Here is a 13370-nt window from a genome sequence, read left to right as displayed (position 1 = left end):
CAGCTTAGGAGTACCCTAATTAAGTTGATAACAATGTACCTACCTATATAGTTTAAGTTTAAAAAATTTGGCTCTCAAAATAAATTTCAATCGCTGTACTGTTGATATTTGGCTCTGTTGATTAATGAGTTTGCTGACCACTGGTATAGTGTATTATAAGTTTCTTCACTCAACAAAGAAATAGGAAGGCAATTAAACATGTCAGGAAATATTAAAAGGCATGCTCCAAAATAAAGCAAATTAAACTGTGGCATGATTTTGAACTGATGGATTGTCAAGAGAGAGAATCCATTTAGCTTTGGTATTAGCAATATTCTCCTTAGCACAACACAGGTTTAATAACATAAGAATTGCAACATATCCCTAATGCATCCATTACACTACCTAAATAATAACAATAATTAATTTTTATTAAAATTCTTACTATGTGACAGGCACTGTGCTAAGTGCTTTAAATAGATACTTTCATTCAATCTTCAAACAACCCTGTGGTGGGTATTATTAACCCTATTTTTTTCAGATGAAAGTTGAGGCCTAGAGAAGTTAAATAACTATACCAAGTCACACAGCTCTTAAGTGACAAAGCTATTTTAAGCCGCACGCTTTACCTCTATGATATATTGTTTCTGCTATACGATATTATCCCAATCAGAAATGAATAATATTTACACAATTATAATTCTCTCTCTCTTTTTGTTAATCCTCACCCAAGGATATATTTTTCCATTGATTTTCACAGAGAGTGGAAGGGTTGGGGAGGGACAGAGAGAGACACATCAATTGGTTGCCTCCTGCACATGCCCTGAGCGGGGCCAGGGATCAAGCCTGCAACTGAGGTACATGACCATGGGCCGGTGCTCTAATCATGGAGCAAAACTGGCCAGGATAATTCTCTTTTGATTTAAAAAAATTATTCTATAGATAAACATGTAAAACAATTATAATTGTTTTCTGGTAGTCACGTAATTCAAATAATGTAAACATTATTAACAATAATGTAAACGTTATTAACCTTGGTCACATAAAAATAATAATATAAAAGAAAGTTATGGGAGCCCTGGCTGGGTCACTCAGTGGTTGGAGTGTTCTCCCGTATATCAAAAAAATTGTGGGTTTGATCCCTGGTCCCGGCATGTAGGGGAGGCAACCTATTGATGTCTCTCTCTCTCTCTTTCTCTCTCTCTCTTCCTTTTTCTCTCTCTCTAAAAATCAATAAACTTATCTTCTGGTGAGCAATGAAAAAAAAGGAAGTTAGGGAAAAAGAGATAGAGAGAAAGGATAAGAGCACTTATTTCCTTATATTCCTCAGAGGGAGAAATATTGTTTAATGTTACTGCATCAAAAGAACTATATTTTTAAAGTTACAAACGTAGCTAATAGAACTTAAAATAAAAATATGTTAAAATTTGGAAGAAAGTTTAATATAAGTGAGTCAAATTTATTACTGTTCAAAGCAGTATTCAGTAGGCTGTTCTTGGAGCGGATAAATCAGGAAACAGTATAAACATGTTATTTGAATTACGTGACTACCAGAAAACAAAACCTATAAACAAGCAGACGAAAACCAGTTACCTGTAAAGAGTGGGTCTGGACTGGGAATCATGGAGTGAGATTTTTATATTTTATTTTATACCTTTTCATTTAAATGATTATTTCCATGTGCACATTTTACATTTTATAATAAGAACCATGTCCATGCTATTCCCTTCAGTGAGTAGACATCTAGGTTTCCGCCCCAGAAAAATGCTGATCGCGTGCATATGGAAGTGGCTCTAAGCAAAATGAGGGGCTTCTTCTAAAGGCTGGAATTACAGTCTGTGTAGGGGGTGCTGGGTGAGCACCATCGCCCCATTGGTCTGGGGTTTCCTTATACCTACCTGAATGTCTTTTACACCCCACCTATCCGAAGGTACACCTCACAGATGGGAGAAAAATGAGGACCCTCCTGACTCAACTTCTCACCTTCTCTTATCTTTTTTAAAATAATATATATTTTCATTGATTTCAAAGAGGAAGGGAGAGAGATAGAAACATCAATGATGAGTCATTGATCGGCTGCCTCCTGCCTCCTGCATGCCCCACATTGGGGATCGAGCCCGAAACCTGGGCATGTGCTCTGACCAGGAATCAAACTGTGACCTCCTGGATCATAGGTCAATGCTCAACCACTGGCCAGGCCACGTTCTTTGATCTTTGACTACGCTTCCGGGTGAGCAAGTGTAGTAGGTTCCACTTCCTCTTCCTTCTGTGTCTTTTCCCTTCTGATTCCCAGTGCAACAAGTCTTGTGGCTTGGCCTTCATGGCAGATGGGGAGCAGGAAGAGAAAGCAGCCTATTGGGAAAAAAAGTGCACTATAATTTCAAAAGTAATATCTCTCTTACATATATAAATTCATAGGAAAAGGTCTGCAAGGATACCAGCCACTCCAATAGCTCAGGCACCTCTGGGGAGAGGAGTGGAGAAGGGGAGAATGTATTCATGCAGGACACGGGCAATGGATATTTCTTTTGTGTGTGATGGACATTTAGTTAGTGCTTTCAGATGTTTTACCCAAAACATCTAATGTTTTTTCCACCCTTTAAAAATCTCACTGCAGTAGCTCAGTGAGATTGGCTATGCTATTTTTTTTTTAATGATACCTTCTTATTTAGAGAAGTTTTAGGTTTACAGAAAAATAGAGAGGGTAAGCACAGAGAATTCTCATGTACTTACCCTCAGTTTCTCCCTAATTTCTCCTGTTATTAGCATCTTGTATTAGTGTGGTATATTTATTACAATGGACAAGCCTGTGTGATACATGATTACTAAGTAACTTTAAAGTTCAAAGTTTACCTTAGGGTTCATTCTTGTGTTGGCATTCTATGGGTTTTGACAAATGTAGACGGACATTTATTCACCATTATGGTATCCTACAGAAGAGTTTCACTGCCCTGAAAATCTCTGGGCTCCACCTAGTCACCTCTCCCCCAGTTGATTTTCTAAAACTCAGTGATAGTCCGGATTCCCAGGCTTGCCTTGCTGGCTGTTCCCACTTGCCCATGAAGTGAAATCCGGTCCACCGCACCTGTTCTTTCCGTTACCGACTCTGCTCTCTGTGATCATAGCGTCATGAGTGGTCTTCAAGCACCTCATATCCTGCCACTGCCACCACTTGTCAGGGGAAAACCCAGGCAGGATGAGATCCACATTCCCAGCTGTCCCTGTCTTCCAAGGAAGAGTAACCCTACACCAGTAGCTAAAAAATGAAACCAGATATCCCAGGGAAGGGATGGGGATGTCAGGTCTCTGGTGGTCCAAAAGTGGCACCACGCCAGAAGCCCCACATTGCTGGGAAACCCAGCAGTGAGATGTAGAAAATGCCAGGCAACATCCCAGAGGCTGTGGGGGGAAGGGGGCCTCAAATGGCAGGACTTAGGATTCGAGCCCAGCTTTTATTGCAGAGTGATTAGGAATCGTTGGAGATCTTCTGCTTCCTGGATAAAATCAAACCCTGACCTCCGAGGTTGGCACTGCTGGGGGAGAGTGTCTTGTGGAGACAGCTGAGACTAAGGCTGAAAGATATTTTTCTAGGCAGTGATTTCCAAACATTATTAACTGTGACCTACAGTTAAAATATATCTCACATTGACATCTAGTGCACACACCAAATCCTACACAGGGCCAACAGAATCAGCTTCTCCTGGGGCTTGCTAAAAATGCAGAATAAAAAGCTCACTTTTGACATAAATGAGTATCTGAACTTGAGTAAGGTTCCCAGGTAATTTATGCTGCACATTAAAGTTGAAGAACTGCTCCAGGGGACCCCACGCTAAAGATGAGTCTTCCATACCTACCGACCTCAGGTGATCTTGCTCCATGGGTTTTCTCTCTTTGAGACCAGAGCCCATAGGAAACAGGCTAAATACTTCAGCTTAGAGGTATCCTGGGATCCTGCCTCCCACCCCTCTCAAGACCCCACCAAATAATCATGATGATGATAGTAACAACAACTGATGTGAACTGTAGAGCTAAGCACGCGCTGAGTGCTATTCTAGTGACTTACAAGTATTAACTCTTTTAATCCTCAAAACAAAATCCATTTGCATTCTTTTGCATTTTATATATGAGAAAGCTGAGGTAAAGAAGGTTAAATAACTTTTGCAGGTCACACAGCTAATAAATGGGGAAACAAAAGTATAAAACGACAACAGGGAGAAAGCAGGAAATACGTAAGTGATTAAAAAAAAGTCAACAGATTTCGTTAAGATGGAGAGTGCATGGGAGAAGGCTACTGAGTGAAACAGGTGGAGAAAGCTGAAAGCTCACATATTCTCCCTGGAGGGCTACAAACGTGATTGGATCCAGTCTACCTGACAAAATCACTGAGAGGCTCTGCTCAGCATCAGCAGGTATGGCCAAGGGTCAAGGTGATAACTGGGAGTGAAACTAGACGACTGTCCCTGTTGGCATAGTGGGATAACCCCACCCCCTTAGTGTGTGAAGCACAGGCAGCTGACTCTCAGCACAAAAAATCTGCCAACTCTGCTCCAAAAAAATAGGACCCAGCCAGTCAGGAAAAGCTAAGACCTCCCATATACACACTATTCTTCTCATTTAGACATGGAGGGCTCCCACAGTGTAACCATCATTTAGAAATTTATATCCAGCCATAATATTAAGTGTGAGGGTAAGAACATTTCAGACCGGTGAGGACTTAGCAAGCTTCTCTTCCATGCCCTTTTCTGTGGGGAGTTACTTAAGGATGTACTCCAACAAAATAAGGGCGTAAACTAAGAAGGAAGAAGATATGCAGTCCATAAGCTAACAAGTGTGACCCAGATGACAGGGACAGACAGGAGGTCCCAGGATGATAGCAGTAGTATAGTAGGCTTGGGGGCAAGTCCGCATTGGTGCAGGAGGAGAGATGACTTTAAAATGGAGGGGGGGGTTTGTTTTTGTTTTTGTTTTTGTTTTTGAGGAAAAATCCAGTTCACTCAGAAAATATGGTATGATAGAGAGTTTGGGAAATTTTTGAGAATATGATAATGGGAAATGGTGAACTTAAAAAAAAAGACAGTAAGAAATTCCAAGAGATAGAGAAAGCTATACAAGTACCTCAGTCAACTTGACATAATTCAAAGCAAATGGTAAATGTATGAAAAGAGAGCCATTAGTCCTTGATGCTATGAACATTGTACTTGATATGGTCTTGGGTTGGTGACAGGAGCAGCAGAGAAGGGAATGTAATTCCAGCACACAGCTTGCCCAGGTATCGAACAATATTTAAATGGTTTGCCCTGACTGGTTTGGCTCAGTGGATAGAGCATCGGCCTGTGGTCTGAAGGGTCCTGAGTTTGATTCCAGTCAAGGGCATGTACCTTGGTTGCGGGAACATCCCCAGTGGGAGGTGTGCAGGAGGCAGCTGACCAATGTTTCTCTGTCATCGATGTTTCTAATTCTCTATCCCTCTCCCTTCCTCTCTGTAAAAAATCAATAAAATATATTTTAAAAAAATGGTTATAAATGTGTAGATACCTTTCACTGGTGTCTAACTTTCAGAGTCACCCTATGTACAAAGCAGAGAAAAGTTAATTGAGGTTATGCAGAATATAAAAGTCAACAACTTTAACCATGTGAAAGGTAAAACATAACCATCAGAAAGTAGAATGTAAGAGAAAGGAAAGCAGGAAGGCAGAATGGAATAATTGTCTCGTTTTTATAGAGAAGGAAATCAAGTAACTGTTAGAAGTGAATGGAAACTCGGAGGAGTGTGACTTGGAAGAAATTTTTGGAGAACAATTTGGCAATATATCTAGGCAAATTTAAGATGCCCCCACCCTACTTCCCAATAATCATCCTAGAGAATCTCTGATGCGTAAGTAGAGGCTCACTGCAGCATTGTTTGGAATAATTCAAAGGGATTGATCTGAGAAGCGGTACTACGTAGTCCATAAGAGAAAGGATTTTGGAGCTAGATGGTCATTTATTAGCTGATGAGATTTTAGGCATGTGACTTCCTTTCTGGGCCTCAGTTTTCTCACAGGTAAATGAGGATTGTGATAGGATCACATTAGGTAAGCCATGCAAAGTACTTAGAACAACCCTGGCCAGTGTGGCTCAGTTGGTTGGGTGTCCTTGTTGCACTGAAAGGTTGCTGGTTTGATTCCCGCCTGGTCAGGGTACCTGCCCAGTGTGCGAGCTCCAGCCCCAGTAGGAGGCATGCAGAAGGCATGCATCAATGTTTCTTTCTGTCTCCCTCTCATCAATGGAAATTTTTTTTAAAGTACTTAGAACAATCCTGGCACATAGTAGGCACTCAGTATTGTTATTACTATTACTATGATTATTTTTCACCAACAAGGCTCTGTGCTAAATAAATACTCTGTGCTTACATTCATAGTAGGAATATATGAGAGGACTACAACTTACATGTATCAATTTGGATATATTTTGAAAGCATCAGGTTGAATTAAGAAAAGCAAATTTTAAAGTAAAATTTCAGAGTAATATACCATTTATATATGTTTTTAAAACAGAAGGGGATGCTATATATTATTTATGGATACATACAAATGTATATACAAAAGATATTTAAGAAGTAATATAGGTATTATTCTCTATACTTTTATATTTCATAATAAACATTTAAGACAAAAGGAAGTTGCTGAAATAAGAAAATAGGGATGTCATACTTTGTATAAAGTTTAAAGTGCAAAGGTAACAAATAAAAGTATAAAAGTATAAGTATTAAATATTGGAAGGAGGAAGAGGGAAGGGAAGGTATGAGATCATTTTCATCTTTTATATTGGAGGGTTAATAGATATTGTTTAAAATTTATAAACTAAGAAAGGGTATATAAGCATACGTATCTGGAATTATGGAGGTTACCACCAAAAGAATTAAAAACAGAAGTTAAAATAAATTGAATCTACAGTGTGAAAGTAGGTAAATTCTTCTGTACTATTTTATTTGTTACCATGTGTTTTGTATTATTTTGATGAAATTTTAACTCAAATTTAAGCCTAACATAGGTATAAAAAGAGTCCTGAGTTCTCCTTGAAATCAGAATTCTCTAAGGTAGACAACACCCCATCCCCCATGATCAACATCACCAACACCGGGCAACAGCGAGGTTTTAGCAAGTGATCCTCAAGACAAAGCTAATTCTAGCCAACAGGCATTGAGGTCCTGTTGTGCCTGAATAAGTATCCCCATGGCCAACGGTGACAGATGGGCTTGATCGCATTAAGGGAGCCTGTGGGTTTCTGTATGGGGACCCAAAGGCCTTCTGAGAGACCCCTGGCTCTGCCCCACTCTGTCAGTCAGAGTTCTGGCAGGAAACGGAAGCAGTTGGGATTTTGAAGACGATTTCATGAAGAGGTACTACACAGAGGTGTGGGCAGGATAAAGTCAACCAGCAGGGAGAGCTGAGCAACCAGGCACTAGCAACCAGGGGACGCCCATTAGCATCGTGGCCTCCAGAGGTTTGCATGAAGGAAACTCGGTGGGAGCTGGAGTCCTGTGCTGTAGAAACTGTTGTTGCTTTGCCCTGAGTCTGCTCAGCTCCCATCTGAGTTGACTTGTGGGAGGTCAACAGTGTCTTTCATGCTGGCAGCTTCCCACCCAAGAGCCATGAGTCCCTGTTTCCCTGCAGAGGGCCTTTCCCTTCCCCAGCTCCATGGCATCAGATAAAGCTAAAATGTTGAGATGGAACACCCGAGGGGCAACTCTCAATGCACCAGGGATGGTAGTCAGTGGTTAAGCACCCCAACTTCCCCATCTCTTGGCTGGAAGATTCTGAAGTGAATTCTACATTGTTTCTCAGAGAGTCCAGTAGGATTGAGCCTCTTACGCCCACATGGCCACTGCTCATTAATCTCCCCTCTCTTGGGTTTCTTCCTTCTCTCATTCCTCCTTTTCCCTCCTTGTGCCCCTGGCATCACCTTCCCAATAAATCACATTCAACCAAGTGCTTTTCTCAGTGTTTGCTTTTAGGAAAAAGATGCCAGACCAAGACACTATGGGAAGAGGGCTACCAATAAAAACTGTAATTGGCAGGAGCAGGGGGGGAGTTAAGACAGAAAGGGAGATTTTAGAGTTAAAAAAAAAAAAGATAGAAAACATGGCATATTTGTTTTCTGCAGCTACTGTAACAAATTACCACAAACTTTGTGGGTTAAAGCAACAGGATTAGTTCTACAGTTCTGGAGACCAGAAGTCTGAAATCAGGGTGTCGCCCGGGTTGCAGTTTCTCTGAAGGCCTTGGGAAAATCCTCTTTCCTCTTCTCAGCTCCTGGTGGCTCCCAGCAACCTTGGTTTGTGTTGCATCACTCCCATCTCTATCTGTCTTCACATTGCCTTTCTCTTCGTGTCTGTGTGTATCCTCTCCTCTCCTCTAAGGATACTTACTAGTCATTGGATTTAGGGCCCACCCTAGTCTAGAAGGACCCCATCTTAACAAGTACATCTGGAAAAACCCTATTTCCAAATAAGGTCACATCCTGAGGCTCCAGATGGATATAAATTTGGGGTAGGAAGGCACTATTCAACTTACTACAGGAAGGGTGTAGGGAGAAGGTGGAGATACTCAGACTTCCATTTACTTCCATCCACCTATCTCCTGCAAGTGGCCAAACTCCTCCAGAAACAAGAGGGAAAGGGGGTTGGGAGATGCAATATGCAGGGGCAGTATCCGGGACCCAAAAGCATGTCAGAAAAAGGTGATAACAATTTGAGGGTGGGGGTGGGGGGAGCAATGGAGAGTAGCCAGTGCACCGACCTCCTTTGGAATGGCTCTATTTTTTCTATAACAGTAAACCTGAGGCGTTCTGACATCCTCGAAGGGCCCATGGGACCCCCCAGTTATCCTGAAGGAGCACTACCTGTCCACAATAGAAAGGATATGTTGTCCGTGGGGAAGGAGAGGCACCAAATCCTTCCAGGAGAGGCACCCTAAGATCCACAATTAGACTTTGCACATCATGTGGAACTCTGACCTTGTTCAAGGTGGCTGCCTTTGGGCAAATTAGGGGGAAAAAATGTCTTCTTTGGGCATTCACCCAGGCTCAGTGAGTAAAGCATGTGTTAAATTCCAGCTTCCACTTACCTCCTCGGGCACCATACCTGCCAGCCTTGCCCCGACTCTCCCTGATGGCAAGACTTAGCTGGGGTACTGGTAAAAATAAAGATTTGCTGATCACTCCCCTGAAGATTCTGGTTCAGTGGGTCTGAACTGTGATACTGGGTGCTGCACTCATGAGAACCTTGGTGATTCTAACGATCACACAAAGATGAAAAATGCTGATCTATCTCAAACCCTCCTCTCACAGACGAGGTCAGGGGGATGAAGTGGCTTTCCAAGTGCCACGTGGCTGAGTCAGTCAGCATCTTTGGAATAAACGTATAGAAGCCCCAAGTAGTCGTGTCATACAGATGAAGTGTCCTTTGTGTGTGTGTGCTCCCCATCAGTCAGGCTTGGCTCAGAGGAGCACTGGGAGTGACGGGGAAGGAGGCAATTAGCGAAGGGATGAGACCATGGGCGACTGCGGGAGCTACAGGAGGACTCCATGCTGGGCTCCTGTCTCTGTATCTCCTATGGACCCTGAAGCTGCTATGGGCCAGCAGGGGCTGTCGCTGGGGAGAAAAGGCGAACATGAACAAGAGTATGGGTGAACTGGCACCCACCTGGACAACTGGAACCCACAAGGCAGACTGGAACCTGCCTTTGTCCCTCAACAACTCCAGCCAGGGTACTGGGTTGCACTGCAGAAGAAGCTGGTGCCCTTGGCCGTGAGGAACACACTGGCACGTGGCCCACGACTGGAGAAGCTGAAAAAGGAGCTAGAGGAGCCGTGGCTCTAGGCTGCCCCTCACTGTGCCAGGTGAGCCCGTGGCAGTGTGAACAGTGCCGCAGTGCCGGGCACCCTGCATCAACCTTCTGAGCAAAGACAGGGAGGTACCTTCACGTCCACAAGCTTCTCACGTGGCCAGATGTGTCCCAGAACCAAACAGAGAAGGACATGCTGAGGAAGGTGATTTGTTTGACACAGCACAAAACCATGTGTTGTGGCATAGATTTTACTGGACTGAAAATACCCCCGTGACAAGAAAGCTCTACTGGTTGTTACAGTTCTACACAACATGTAGGAAGGAGAATGCTTCACACATAGTGGATCCTCCATAAATATTTTCCATCTTGATGCAACACTGTCAATATTAGCCGTCTTAGTCTGCAGTCTCGCACGAGTAAGCCAAGACAGCTGTGCAGCCTTTATGGCAGGGAAGCGATCCCTCATGACTGTGCCTCTCCACACCCCCCAACCCCACTCCTCCTTAATTGCTTCTCCATTGCATCGCCTCTGTTGCCAAATGCACCGTGCACTTAATATCCTTCCACACTTAAGATGGCTCAGAATCTGAAACCTTGTCAGAAAGAGTTAAAGAAAAGTGGGGGAGAAATTAAGATCCACAGAAAAAGCCCTTGAAACTCGGAGTGGAAAACATGACAAAAAATAACCTGTCACAGTGCTCGCCAAGAGGGCGGTTATTGTATCCCAGCCTCGGGAGCTGGCGGGGCCAGAGCGGGGTGTTTCTGCCCAGGTGAAGAGGCAGCCAGCGGCCCCCAGTATTTGCAGCACCAGAGATTTTTCCAAATCCTGCTTCAAATCTCATAATCCCTTCAGTCCTTAACCACTGGGGCTGACGTCATCCTTGCCTTTGCTTCGGACAGGCTGGCCACTTCTGCGGCAGAGGCTGCTGTGGTCCAGCAAGCATGTGGCTTGCAGGCTGACTTAGGAAACGCAGTTGCACATGGAAAAGCACCGTTTAACACATTCTGCTCTCTGTCCCCCTTTATAAACAGGTGTCATTACTTTTGGGTGTAAGCAAGGGCATAGCTGTCCTGGCTCTCGGAAGGATTTGTGGGGCGCTTGTCAAGGTTGTGGAAGGCATGGATTTTTCCTGTGGTCCAAAGGCTGTAACTGTGGCCTCATCAGAAGTCGGAGAAGTGTCCATTTTCAGGGAGTTGCCTCCCTAAAAAGCCTAGAAAAGGATAGAAACAGAAAGTTACATGAAAGAGCAGTGTGTAGGTATGTTCAAATCTATGTTTGCTGCTGCTGCTTGCTTGTGTTATTTAAAATTCTCTAGTTCCCCTCACAGGATTTTCAAGAAATGGAAGATTTTTCCTTTCTTTTTTGTATTCCCTCTCCCCACCTCTCTTTCTCAAACTGTGTGTATGTGTGTGTGCGTGTGTGTGTGTGTGGTAGCACAGTAATCTGGAAGCTCTGGTTAGTGTAGAGATACATGTTCATTCATTCATTCATTCCTTCATTCATCAGACATTTCATGAGCAACTTCTATGTGCTGTGGGTCTAGGTGCTGACTCTCACTGTGCCAGGTGAGCCAGCTGATCAGTGGCAGTGTGAACAGAGGACAATTAAACACACACTTTTATCTCATTTATTCCTGTGTGCTCAGCAATAAATGAGATAAAACTCCTGTCCTTGGATTTCACCAGTCTATTGGTGGGGACAGCCTTTTAAGCAGATAAATTACAACATGTTTACAGCAAAGTGGGAGTCCAGTGCTCCGTAGCAGAGGAGGGAGCAGGTCACTGTGCTGAGGTCACATTCCCCAGTTATTTCAGAAAACCACCCTCATCCACACATTGTCTGAGCCATAACATATCCATCCAGATCACTTTGAGTTCGTTTTCCAGTGCTGAGGTAACTCAATGGAATGAGGCTACCCTTCTGTCAGGGAGCAAGGGGTGGATAGAGAAAAGCACAGGGAGCCGGGAGAGGGGAGGGAGGCCGTGGCTCTTCGCCTGCTAAGGGACTAGCACGTTTCAAGTCCCTGGCAGGGTTAGTGAACTGTTAGTTTGCTAAGAATTTTGGATATGTGTGTGTACTTGTGTGTGCACAAGTGTGTGTTTCATTGTCTACTTTTCTAAAACTCCTCCCTTGCTCTCTCCCCTCTCTCCACTGCTTTTTAGAATAGAAGAAATCACAAAGACAAGAAGGAGTCTCGCTCCCCTGTCCTTTGGTGGATTAAACCATCACACTGACATTCGTGTGAATCATTAGGAAATCTACATTTCAAAGTCTATAAAATCCCACCCAGGCCTCAGCAGGGAGGGGAGAGCAGACAGTTGCCAAACTTTACACTCCCCAGTCCTTGCTAAGTTTGGACCCGAGCGCAAAGAACTCGAGTCCTGGACTCAGTTAGAGCTGGCACAGGGCGACTGGCTGGTTTGTGAAAAAGGACCTCACGGCCGTCAAAAGCTGTTAAGAGTGTCACGTGGTGATGAGCTTAATGTAAATGAGTCTGAAACATCTGGATCAAATTTCATCTCAAACAAACAGGATTATGAAAATTGGTGGGTGAAAAATCTCTTCTGGCCAATAAGCCAAAAATATCATTTGGTTATTTCTGAACCCAACTGTCTGCACCTGTGGTTAAGAAGGGGGCCCAGGTGAGGCTGCTCTGTTGCTGCTCCCGACCCGAGTGTAGGGCAAATGCAGATGGAGCAAAAGGGACTGACCACATGAGCCATCACCTTTGTATTGCAAAAATGGGAGACATTAATTCATTTAACAACTATTTATTGAGCAACTACTAAAGCTAGCTATTGTGCTATGACCCCGGAGATACTACAGAAAACAAGACAGACCCAGACCTGCTCTCTGGGGACGTGCAGCTCAGAGAAAACTTAGAGGCACACATTAGGTAGGTCATTAACATGGGACATGATGTTTGTTACAGGTGCTGTGGCAACTCAGAGCAGTCCATCGAGTCACCACCTGAGGGTGAGTGGACTGAGAGGGTGTTGCAGGGAAAAGGACCTTTGTGCTTGAAGCGTCGGAGTGGCTAGTTGACTAATGCCCTCCTCAGAGCCAATCTCAATGCATGGAAATGAATGGCTTCACCAAACAAATGCTGAGAGGAGTGTTGGGTAGAGAGGAGAGGAAGAGTGTTTGGAAGGAGTGAACAGTCCTTGCCCAAGGTTGAAGCTGGCAAGAGGAGGGTCAGGTGGGGAAAGGGAGGAAGGAAGGAGGCTGGATGGAAGGTGGGTTCTGCTATGGAAGCGTCTGGTAAGCACAGTTAAACATTTAGACTTTGTCTGAAGGACAGTGGGACATCCTTGAAGAATTCTAAGCAGATAAATGACACAATCTGATTTTTCTTTGGGCAAGATGTCTCTTGGCTACCATGTGGAGAAAGGATTCAAATAGAATACGTTTGGAATCCAGGAGGCTGTTGTAAGTTGTCCAGTGAAAATGAGATGGCCGATCTGGCCTAGGATGGGGACAATGGACAGGTTCCAAAGACATGTAGGAGGCAGAATCAGTGATTGTTTGAAGGTAGAGGGTGAGGGAGATTCCATGAAGGG

Source organism: Myotis yumanensis, unplaced genomic scaffold (genome assembly GCF_028538775.1).
Source record: "Myotis yumanensis isolate MYYU_CA2020_CCGP unplaced genomic scaffold, mMyoYum1.0.hap1 SCAF_1, whole genome shotgun sequence".
NCBI lineage: Eukaryota > Metazoa > Chordata > Mammalia > Chiroptera > Vespertilionidae > Myotis > Myotis yumanensis.
This window is presented reverse-complemented; position numbering follows the sequence as displayed.